Source organism: Platalea leucorodia (genome assembly GCF_965183815.1).
Source record: "Platalea leucorodia genome assembly, chromosome: 3".
NCBI classification, from domain to species: Eukaryota; Metazoa; Chordata; class Aves; order Pelecaniformes; family Threskiornithidae; genus Platalea; species Platalea leucorodia.
In genome coordinates, this window is record NC_138825.1 from 82234484 (window position 1) to 82244669 (window position 10186).

The following is a 10186-nucleotide window of genomic DNA, read 5'->3' on the forward strand; positions in this document are numbered from 1 at the left end:
CTCTTTTCTCAAAATCCATGCTTCCAAGACAGCCCTGAGAAGGGTGTTCAGTCCTGAAAGAGCTCAGTCACTACAACGAGTGCTGAGAGGAACTTGGTGCTTGCCCAGGATGAACTCTCATCCATTTCAAGAGGGTTAGAAGAATGCCTGCTTGTTGTCAACACTTAATCCATAAGATTTCTAGTAGTAGGATGTAATCAAGCAATATTATTAGGACTTTGCCGTCTAATACAGAAAATTCATGAAAAAAAAATTCTATTGAAAAATATAATGTTCTTGAGAGATGTTCACAGTTTTGGTGTCCACCACACTGTGGGTTTATCTGCACCATGTTCTCTTCTCAGATCACTTTCATGTGTCTCAGCACTTCACTGATCACTTTATTGGGTGAAGATAACATTTCATAACAAGAATAACAAGAATACATCTTGTTATTCAGAGATCTGATGAATCTGAAACATTTAGGATACACCTGCTCACACTTGAATGAATTAGTCTATTAAAAGTTTTATCTCTACCTGCAGGCCTTGTCATTAAAAAATAATTAATTAATTAACTAATTAACAGTCTGCACACAAGGTGACTTATCACCAAAATATGGCCCTGCTAAGTGCAAGTTTGTTAGCTCACTGTTCCAGTTTGTGCCTGCATGTGTCACCTTTGCTTCTGAGCTACAACTGTGACTTTACAGGTTTCAGCTCTTTTTCTTCTTCTTTTTCCTTTTTTTCCCCCTTGCCTGGCCTTTTGAAACATAGCAGATCACTTTGTCCAAGTTGTCCCCCCAAAGGAGATTTTCCTCGAACTTGTTTACCTGTTCAGTGAGTTACATCTGTTACTCAGTAACTCAGGATACGCTATTTAACACTTATAACAATGGTAAAATAGTCTTTTTTAATAGCCTTGGTGTTTTCCTCTTTTGCCTGTCACACCTCCACTTTTAAGGTTTCTATGCTTCTGAGGTCATAGCAGTGAAACAGAATCACAGAAGCACAACTTCACGAAATTATCCTAACAACAGCAAGGTCAACAGGATGCTGAATGTCCTCTTGTGTGGGACACTAATAAAACAGTTTACAGTTCAGTGTTTTTCTCACCTTCTCTATAGTGCTTTAATTCTCTGTATCTGAAAATAAAACGGATGTATTTCAAATGAATTTGTGTAAATATTCAAAAATTTTATTTACTAGTTACTATATTCTCTATATTAATGAAAGTCCATAAAGGAATATGGTAGAAATCTTTTTCTTCAATCATAGAATCATAGAACGCTTTGGGATGGAAGGGACCTTTAAAGGTCATCTAGTCCACCCCCCTGCAATTGGCAGGGACATCTTCAACTAGATCAGGTTGCTCAGAGCCCCATCCAGCCTGTCCTTGAATGTTTGCAAGGATGGGGCATCTACCACCTCTCTGGGCAACGCGTTCCAGTGTTTCACCACCCTCATCGTGAAAATTTTTTTTCTGTGTTTAGTCTAAATCTACCCTCCTTTACTTTAAAACCATTACCCCTTGTCCTGTTGCAGCTGGCCTTACTAAAAAGACTATCCCCATCTTTCTTGGTTTGGAGCATCTGATCTTGATTATGTTGTTTCCCACACAACTAGAATAAGCAGTTCATTGGAAAATAAAAACAGCCTATAGATATCAGAAAAAAAGGAAGATGTTGCAATCTTATTGAGTTTTAAATAGCTCTAAAACCTGAAAAGTAGGTGATTTAGTATGTCTTTCAGTTGAAATAGTACTGATAAAGAAAGTCTGGATCTGAAGGAAGAATGCTATTGTGGGTCTAGGGAAAAACTATAGAAGGCCATGTAAAAGTGAAGTATTGCTGGAATCAAACTGGAACATTGAGTCCATTCTCTGCTGGTGATATGTATTTTCTGTGCAGTTTTGCCACTGCAGCATCACACATAACTATAAGCTACACAAAAACTATAATTTCAAAAAGTTTTTTCAAGAGACTTACTTGCAATCTGGTAAGTAGTGTCTGTGTACAGATAAGGGGTACACTTATACCTTCAGATATTTTTTTTTATTATATATTTTGCATGTAACACTTGTTTAAAATGCAGCATTTTTGATCAGGACTATTAACGCTGTGCTGCAGCCACCATCCAGTTCAGCATTTCAAGCTTTTATTGTATTTGAACTTATGGTAATAGGTTGAGGAGGAAAATATTCAGCCATTAAATCAGAGCATTCCAGCTGAGAGTTTCCAAACCATCAGGAAGCCAACCCTGACTGTACTCCAGGGCACTGTGGACCTGAAACTGCTTCTAGAAAATTAAATGTCAAAGCTTTGGGATTTAATAATGTATCACCTGTTACCTACATTGTGATGACTACTGTACATCCAGTCTAAAACACTGCCTGCATGAGCAAACTGGATGCCTACGTGAAATTGGATAGCCCAGGAGTTGGTAAAGGTATGATAGATGCAGCATTCCCTATCCAGTAAAAGCACTTAACAACAGACTTATTGCATTTTAAGCATGTAGATAGTGTCACAGAAGTCGATGTTGGCACGTGACTATGTGATTTGCCATACTGAGTCCCAAACCTTCTGTCCAAATGCCACTACCATCTGGAGATTAATTTACAGGGCATACTCAGCTTAAAGGTATGTGCAGAGGGAGAAGAGAGACGGAGGATGCCTGTGTGCAGTTCCTAGCAGGTAAGTGTTTGGAAATAGTCACAGACATAATTAGCACTGGAGAGGGGATCTTGCTGAGGAATACAATAGGAAGACTATTCTTGCTGTGAGAAGTTTCTTGGAGCTGGATTTCAAAGGGCTGAGTTTATACCCATGTATGTATTTGGGACAGGATCTCCTATCGTGGCCATGCTGCTGTAGAGAAGTAGTGTTTTCTGTCCCTTGTGAGGTCTGTCAGCTCCCTCCTGCCTTGAAGGAAAATCAGCTTCACCTGGGTGGCTCTTCAAAAGGAAACAGCACCATGCAAATCAACAGCAACCTCAGTAACGCAGCAATTTCCTGTTTGTTTGTGCATAAAACACATTTATACATTTGAATATTTGCAGGGAAATTTTCCACCCAGTTAAGTGTATTACGTAAAGCTAAAAGTGTGTTTACTGTTCAGTAATTCAGTTAAACTATGTGTGATGTAGTGTTGATCCAATAGTAATCACAATCACTGCAATCATTTAATCAGTCTTGCACATACATTATTATTATTTTAAACATTAGATTTGAGAGTTGCTTGACAGACAGAGCTTGGGATCACACTGCTTCAGAGCAGCTTCTGCTAATGTACGCTCCCATTTCTCCTTCACTCCTAAGACATGTTGTGAAAACTTGTCTTAGAGTCTTCAGAGTCCTTGAAAGAGGCAGGGAAAAAAAAGGAAAGTCCGTTCCTAGACTTTTAGTAGAAATACATAAACTGCCAAAGGACTTTATATTTGTGCTTGAGGGAGTCCACAGGTCCAAGGATATATTACCACAGGTTCAATGCCTGGACCCCAACATTAAAATTGCTTAGGTTGCGACCACATTATGTCTCGAATCAGACCTTTTAATCTTTCACATGCAGTTTTGCAGGACTGTGTGGAACAGAAAATTCGTTTCTATGTCATTACTGGCAAACCTGGAAAAATAAAAGGAACACACTCGCGATCTTTCTTAAATTGTTTGTTCATTCCAAAAAGGCTGTGAGTTTCATAAAATAACTATTTTTTGTGTGTTTTGATCCTTTTTTTTTTTTCCTATTTATCAGTGCTCTCTTGCCTTCCCACTCGGGAGGAACTGACCAGTCCTCATTTTGTTCACATGCTGTTTGCCGCTGTGCACACTGCTGTACCACTGTCCCGGTTTTGGCTGGGAGAGTTAATTTTCCTCCTAGTAGCTGGTATAGTGCTGTGTTTCAGATTTAGGATGAGAATAATGTGATAACACACTGATGTTTTACTTGTTGCTAAACAGTGCTTATACTAAGTCAAGGACTTTTCAGCTTCCCATGCTCTGCCAGGTGCACAAGAAGCTGGGAGGGAGCACAGCCAGAAGAGCTGACCCACACTGGCCAAGGGGCTATTCCATACCATACGACGTCATGCTCAGTTCATAAACTGGAGAGAGTTGGCCAGGGAGCAGTAATCACTGCTCAGGGACTGGCTGGGCATCAGTCAGCAGGTGGTGAGCGGTTGCAGCACTTGTTTTTCCTGGGTTTTGTTCCTCTCTTTCTTTTTTGTTGTGTTCCCTTTCATTACAATTTATTTTTTTCATTGTTGTTGTTGTTTTATTTTATTTCTGTTATTAAACTGTTCTTATCTCAACCCACAAGTTTTCTTACTTTTGCCCTTCCAATTTTCTCCCCCATCCCATCCGGGGTGGGAGGGTGAGCGAGCAACTGTGTGGTGCTTGGTTGCTGACTGGGGTTAAACCACGACAGCCACAAGTTCTTTGTACACACACTATGAAAGAGGACAGACTGTGTCAAAGTATGAACTGTCTTACCAGATGAATGGATAGATAGATAGAAGATGCCTTCTAACATGGACCATACCACACTATCATAGGTGGCTACCTTCTCCATTGCTCTAGGGAAGGTGAAGAAGTTGAGGGGACCATTAGTTACCATTGTACTTTCCCATTTCAAAGGAAGCAGTTGGCACTAATCACCAGGACCTGTAGGCTGTACACCAGAAAGGCCTCTGACACTGAAGGAAGCTCTGGTATTGTCCTTATGCAGATCGACTTCATACTGCTGAATCTTTATCATGTTGCTAACAATGACCCGGTCCTGTTCCTGATGATAAATAAAATAATACGTTTTTACTCTGTTTGGTTAGACATGAGATAATAAAACATTTCTTAATTGGATGTCCTACCCTACAAACCGAAAAGAAGCACTGAAAGTAACGCCATAGCTGTATGAACTGTTTGGGCCAATAGCTTCAGTCTCAGCTTAAGCTTTAAACTTCATTCATGTGCCTTTCTCATACAATACTCTATGTAATAGGAGGGATATAAAGGCTAGCATGTTCGTGTTTTGTTTAGGCCATTTGTACTGAAAAGTAAAAAATACTAAAAGCCTTAGTAAAAGTATTTTTAATAAGGTCTTTAAGACAAAAGTAATGGTTTCTTCCTTTTATCATAAGTAATTCTGACATTTTGGTTCAATGAGGTTTTCATTTTAAAGTATTCTTTCCACATCGGGTTTGTATAACAATGTCTCTGCACATCCTTGTTTTCTTGAGCAGTGATATTCTCAGTGGTTAATAAATCTTGTTACAGACTGTGTAGAGATGTCCTTTACCTTTCCGTGGACACAGCCATTTTAGAGAAATAGATCTTTGTATATTGCAAATATTGTCTGTTTTAAACATACTGTAGTTGCACCTCTGATTCAGCAGAATACTTATGCACCTGCTTCTGACTATTTAATTCATCTGGATTTAGGAGTATGTTTGAATACTTTGACAGGCCTATCTTCTGGTCTCCTGTAGAGAAAGGAGAATATCAGAGCTATTTCCTTAGCTTTTTGTAAATCACCCCTTGAAGACAATGAAACTTTATCTTCACTTTGTGTTATGATATACTGCTTTGTCTCCTGCATGGTTTGGGATTTGGAGGGGCTTTGGCCAGCTCTGGAGCCACAAGATAAGTGGGAAGAATGAGGACACTTAAACCTGCACCAGTCACTTCAGTAAATTAGTGGGATAAAGCTGACATTTGGGCAAAGACGCACCTGACCAGATTTCAAGCCATTTGTCTGGCTTAAGATGTGGGATCAAAATGGACATCTTGCTTGTGAGCCTGGCTTTCCTAATTCCTTCATGTACAAACACCTCAGAGAAAGATAATTTTGAAATAGGGCCCATTGTCAAGAAGTTAAAAGCAACGTTACTGAGGGGTAGGGAGAGGAGCACAAGTAAGGACAAACAATATTGAGTGTCCCGGGCAGACAGCCCTTCCCAGCGCATCTTCCAGCCACCGAAAGGTGGCGAAGGGTTTCTGGGCTGGGAACACCGAGATGGGCAGAAGCACTGGCATTTGGCAGGGCTAAGCAGGGAAGGAGCTGGGAGTTGGCACCCTTCCCTAGGCTCTGGGAAGGGAGCAGAAAAATGCTTTCTCATCCAGTTCAGACCTCTTCTTTTTAGGTTCATCCCCCAAAATTCACCTTCCTTTCCCTTTCTGTGATTCAGAAATCATGGCAGAGGACAGGAGAGAGCAGATAAGACAAAGTAAGGACAAAAATGCAATTCTTCAGTATTTGAAGATTCAGAACACCATCTTCTTGAAAGCATTTTCACTAAGGAAGAGGAAAAATACAGAGAGAAAATAATTAATAACAAATGTATTCATTTAAACTTGAGGAGGGTTTTTTCCCATTTTTTTCATTAGTGGTGCTTTTAACTGCTGCCATTCATTAGACCAGCAGCAAAAGAGAACAAAAGTAACTTGAATAGTCTCATAATCTGCTCTATTTAAATAAATTGGGGTAAAGTCTCACAAACCAGAAAAATTAAATTAAATCCTTGCTTTTAGCTGGAGAGAGAACTAACAGTTGCATTCCTGGGACATAAGCCATTTTCTCTAAAGTTTATATGTATAGTCTAAAAATTCAGTAAGCATTAGTGGCACAAAGGAAAATGAGAGGAGGGGAGGGTCTGTTTTTTTCAGCACTCCTTTCTACACCTTCTGATTTGTGTGGATTTAAAAAAATCAATTTACCTACTGAAATAGCAATATGCCTGCTTAGGAAGTAAAACTATACAAGCAGAAAGAGAAATACATTTACTTTTTTTCCAATGATATCTCATTCAAGATTCTGCTGTACAAGAAACCTGTAAGGATTTGGACTTTAAGGCCTAATCCTTGTAAATCTACAATTGCACCAATGAAATATTTAACCTTGCAATTTTTCCATCTGATTTTAGAAGAGGAAAAATTAGTTGCTGAGTTGTAATCAAAGGTTTGAAAAAATGTGCACACTGCTTGGCATTTCCTCACACATCCTTGTGAATACCACATTCGCTAGAGTTTGCCTATACTTTGACTTGCACTACAGGTAGAGATAACTGGACTAACATGAGTACCAGCTCTAGTCCAGCTGTAGCAGCATGGACTGTGCTCATCAGACATATTTACTGTGCCTTTTGGCCCTCTGCACAACTTTAACGACTGGCTCCCTGATAGAGCATATTGGGCAAAATTCATATGACTTTTCTGTTCTAGCAGAAACTCCTCCTTTTCACTGTATTTTTACAGCATAGGGTAACTCTGAATTTACCCAACTACCTCCAGCACAAAGCACAAGTGAAAATGTCCTAGTAATCCTTTTCCTAAGTTTCAATATTTCATTAGTGATTTCTGAAATATGAGCTTTTTTAAATAAATCACTGTGGCAGTACATTTAATTCACCTTTAGTGAGATAACTAGGCACTTATCAGAGCTGCATCTAAATAAATAGAAAAACAGCACAATACATTTTTAGAAATTCTTTGAAGATCTAGATGTTGTGAGTTTAGCCCCCAGTTTATGCATCTTAAGGGAGATTGTTATTACAAGTTTCTGAGCATTCATCTTCTGCCGTGGAGGATCCTTCACATGGGCAAAGCTCACAGTGCACCCCCCACCCTAAGTTATCAGCCATTTTCTCCAAAAATCAACATGAATGAAAAACATTTCAAAAACTAGAGTATTTTCAGTGAGTCAGCTCAAAACTGTAATAAAGTGAAAAGTTCCTGTAGATTGAAGAACTGTTCTGTTTTACTACAACAGGTTTCAAAAATACTGATAATTATTTTCTGTTGAAAAACACCGTCTGTTTCTTGGAAAAGAAACAAGTTGTAATGAAATTTGCTGAGTGCAAGCTGCAAGCAGCAATAATGAACAGACTGGTGACAAGCACTCAGTAAGTCTGTGAAAAACCATGGTGCAATCTGAGTCTTCAAGCAGGTAGATCTGTTGTGATGGGCTCAAGTGATTGAGCAAGGGAGTCTGCCTCTTCTACTTTATGTTTAAACGCTATTTAAACAATTTCCCCCAAAGAGATCTGAATTTGTAATTCAGTGCCTAAGATTCCCCTGGGGGTATGGGAAAGCCATCCTTAGCTTGTGACCACCATTACACAGAAGACTTGAACCAGGCTGTCATCCCCCATAAAAGGGTGACTAAACCAGCAATAATGAGTGCAAGTATGTAGCTTATTCTCAATTGCAGCTCAGCAATATTTTATGAGTAACCTGATACAACCTGATTGGCCGTCAGTCAATTCATATTGTATTGCATGAAAGATATTATTTATATATATATCATATATATATATAAAAAAATATGTATATATATTATTTATATTAAAAGATCTACTACTCGAAGTCAGTAACACTGGGAAATAATTGTTTGCTCCTATCACTATTACTAGTATAGAAAAGCAGCACTGCATTTTGAATCAAGCCACCATTTGTTATTTCATGCCTCACCAACATGTAATTTAACATACTATAGTAGAAGATTTGTGGTGAAATGAGCAATAAGGTTTTGTCATCCTTCTGCTAACCTTTAGAGCTAAGGAGGGGAAAATCTGTGTCTGGGGCAATTCATATGATTTATTATAGACATCTGTATTAGAATGAGATGAATCATACCCATTTGCTGTTCTTCCACTGATTATAAAAGGAGTCTAAGGGGCTCATTCAGATTAGACACATGCGTCACAAACGCAGTATTTGATTAGATGAACCACACCTAATAGGTCTACTTATGAGTAGAACATGTATAGACTACCCATATGTACTAAATATTATGCCGTTTACTGCACTATTAGCATTCAGATGCTATCTTGATGACACTGAAATCAGAATAGAAGAGAAGAGAATTTATACTAAATATGCAGTTATGATCGTACAATGGCTATGGTGATTCAACATTATTTTAAGCAAATTTTTGGGTCCAGAAAAAATCTAGTTAACAAAACAAAACCTGACTTCTTATCTGCTTGAAACATTTGATCCTTGAAGGCAAGGATTGGAATTAAGCTTGGGAAGGCAGATCATATGCGACTTTGTGTAATGCATTTCAGCATGCACATAAAAAAGATCAAGTAAATAGCTTTGACAAGGCTACCCAATACAAAATCCAGTGGTTCAAATGAACTCCTGTACTGTCTAGCATAAAATAATTATTTTTAATTGACAAAATGGATTGAATGAAATGCATATTTAGGAAGTACATTCAAAATTTTTCTTTTGTATATTCTTACATGCTTGGATGAATTTAGGTGCATGGAAGTGTAACAGGAGAAAAAGCGCATGTCAGTCCTTTTCACCTGGACACCCAGAAATACGCAGACACTTTTTAAGGGGTTACCTAAGTAAAAATAGCTTGATTGTACCGTAGGACACCTGAAAATCAATTCTGGAGGTCCAATGTTAGGCACAATGAGCCTGTGAAAGTCAGACACTTCTGGCCTTTGCCTCCTCCCCTTTGCATGATCACAGCAATGAATACGAGAAGAGATATTCTTCCCTCTGCCTGGCCCATAAAAATGTCTCAAGTTAACGGACTAAGGCAGCATACTAGCATTACATATAGAATCATAGAATCAAAGAATCGTCAAGGTTGGAAAAGACCCTTAAGATCATTGAGTCCAACCGTTAACCTAACACTGCCAAGTCCATCTATACCATGTCTTCGAGCACTGTATCTATCCGTTCTTTAAATACCTCCAGGGATGGAGACTCAACCACTTCCCTAGGCAGCCTCTTCCAATGCCTGACCACCCTCTCGGTGAAGAAGTTTTTCCTAATATCCAACCTAAACTTCCCCTGGCGCAGCTTAAGGCCATTTCCTCTCATCCTATCACTCGTTACTTGGGAGAAGAGACCAACCTCCACCTCGCTACAACCTCCTTTCAGGTAGTTGTAGAGAGCAATAAGGTCTCCCCTCAGCCTCCTCTTCTCCAGGCTAAACAACCCCAGTTCCCTCAGCTGCTCCTCATAAGACATGTTCTCTAGACCCTTCACAAGCTTCGTTGCCCTTCTTTGGACACACTCCAGCACCTCGATGTCCTTCTTGTAGTGAGGGGCCCAAAACTGAACACAGTACTCAAGGTGCGGCCTCACCAGTGCCAAGTACAGGGGCACTATCACCTCCCTGGTCCTGCTGGCCACACTATTTCTGATACAGGCCAGGATGCCATTGGCCCTCTTGGCCACCTGGGCACACTG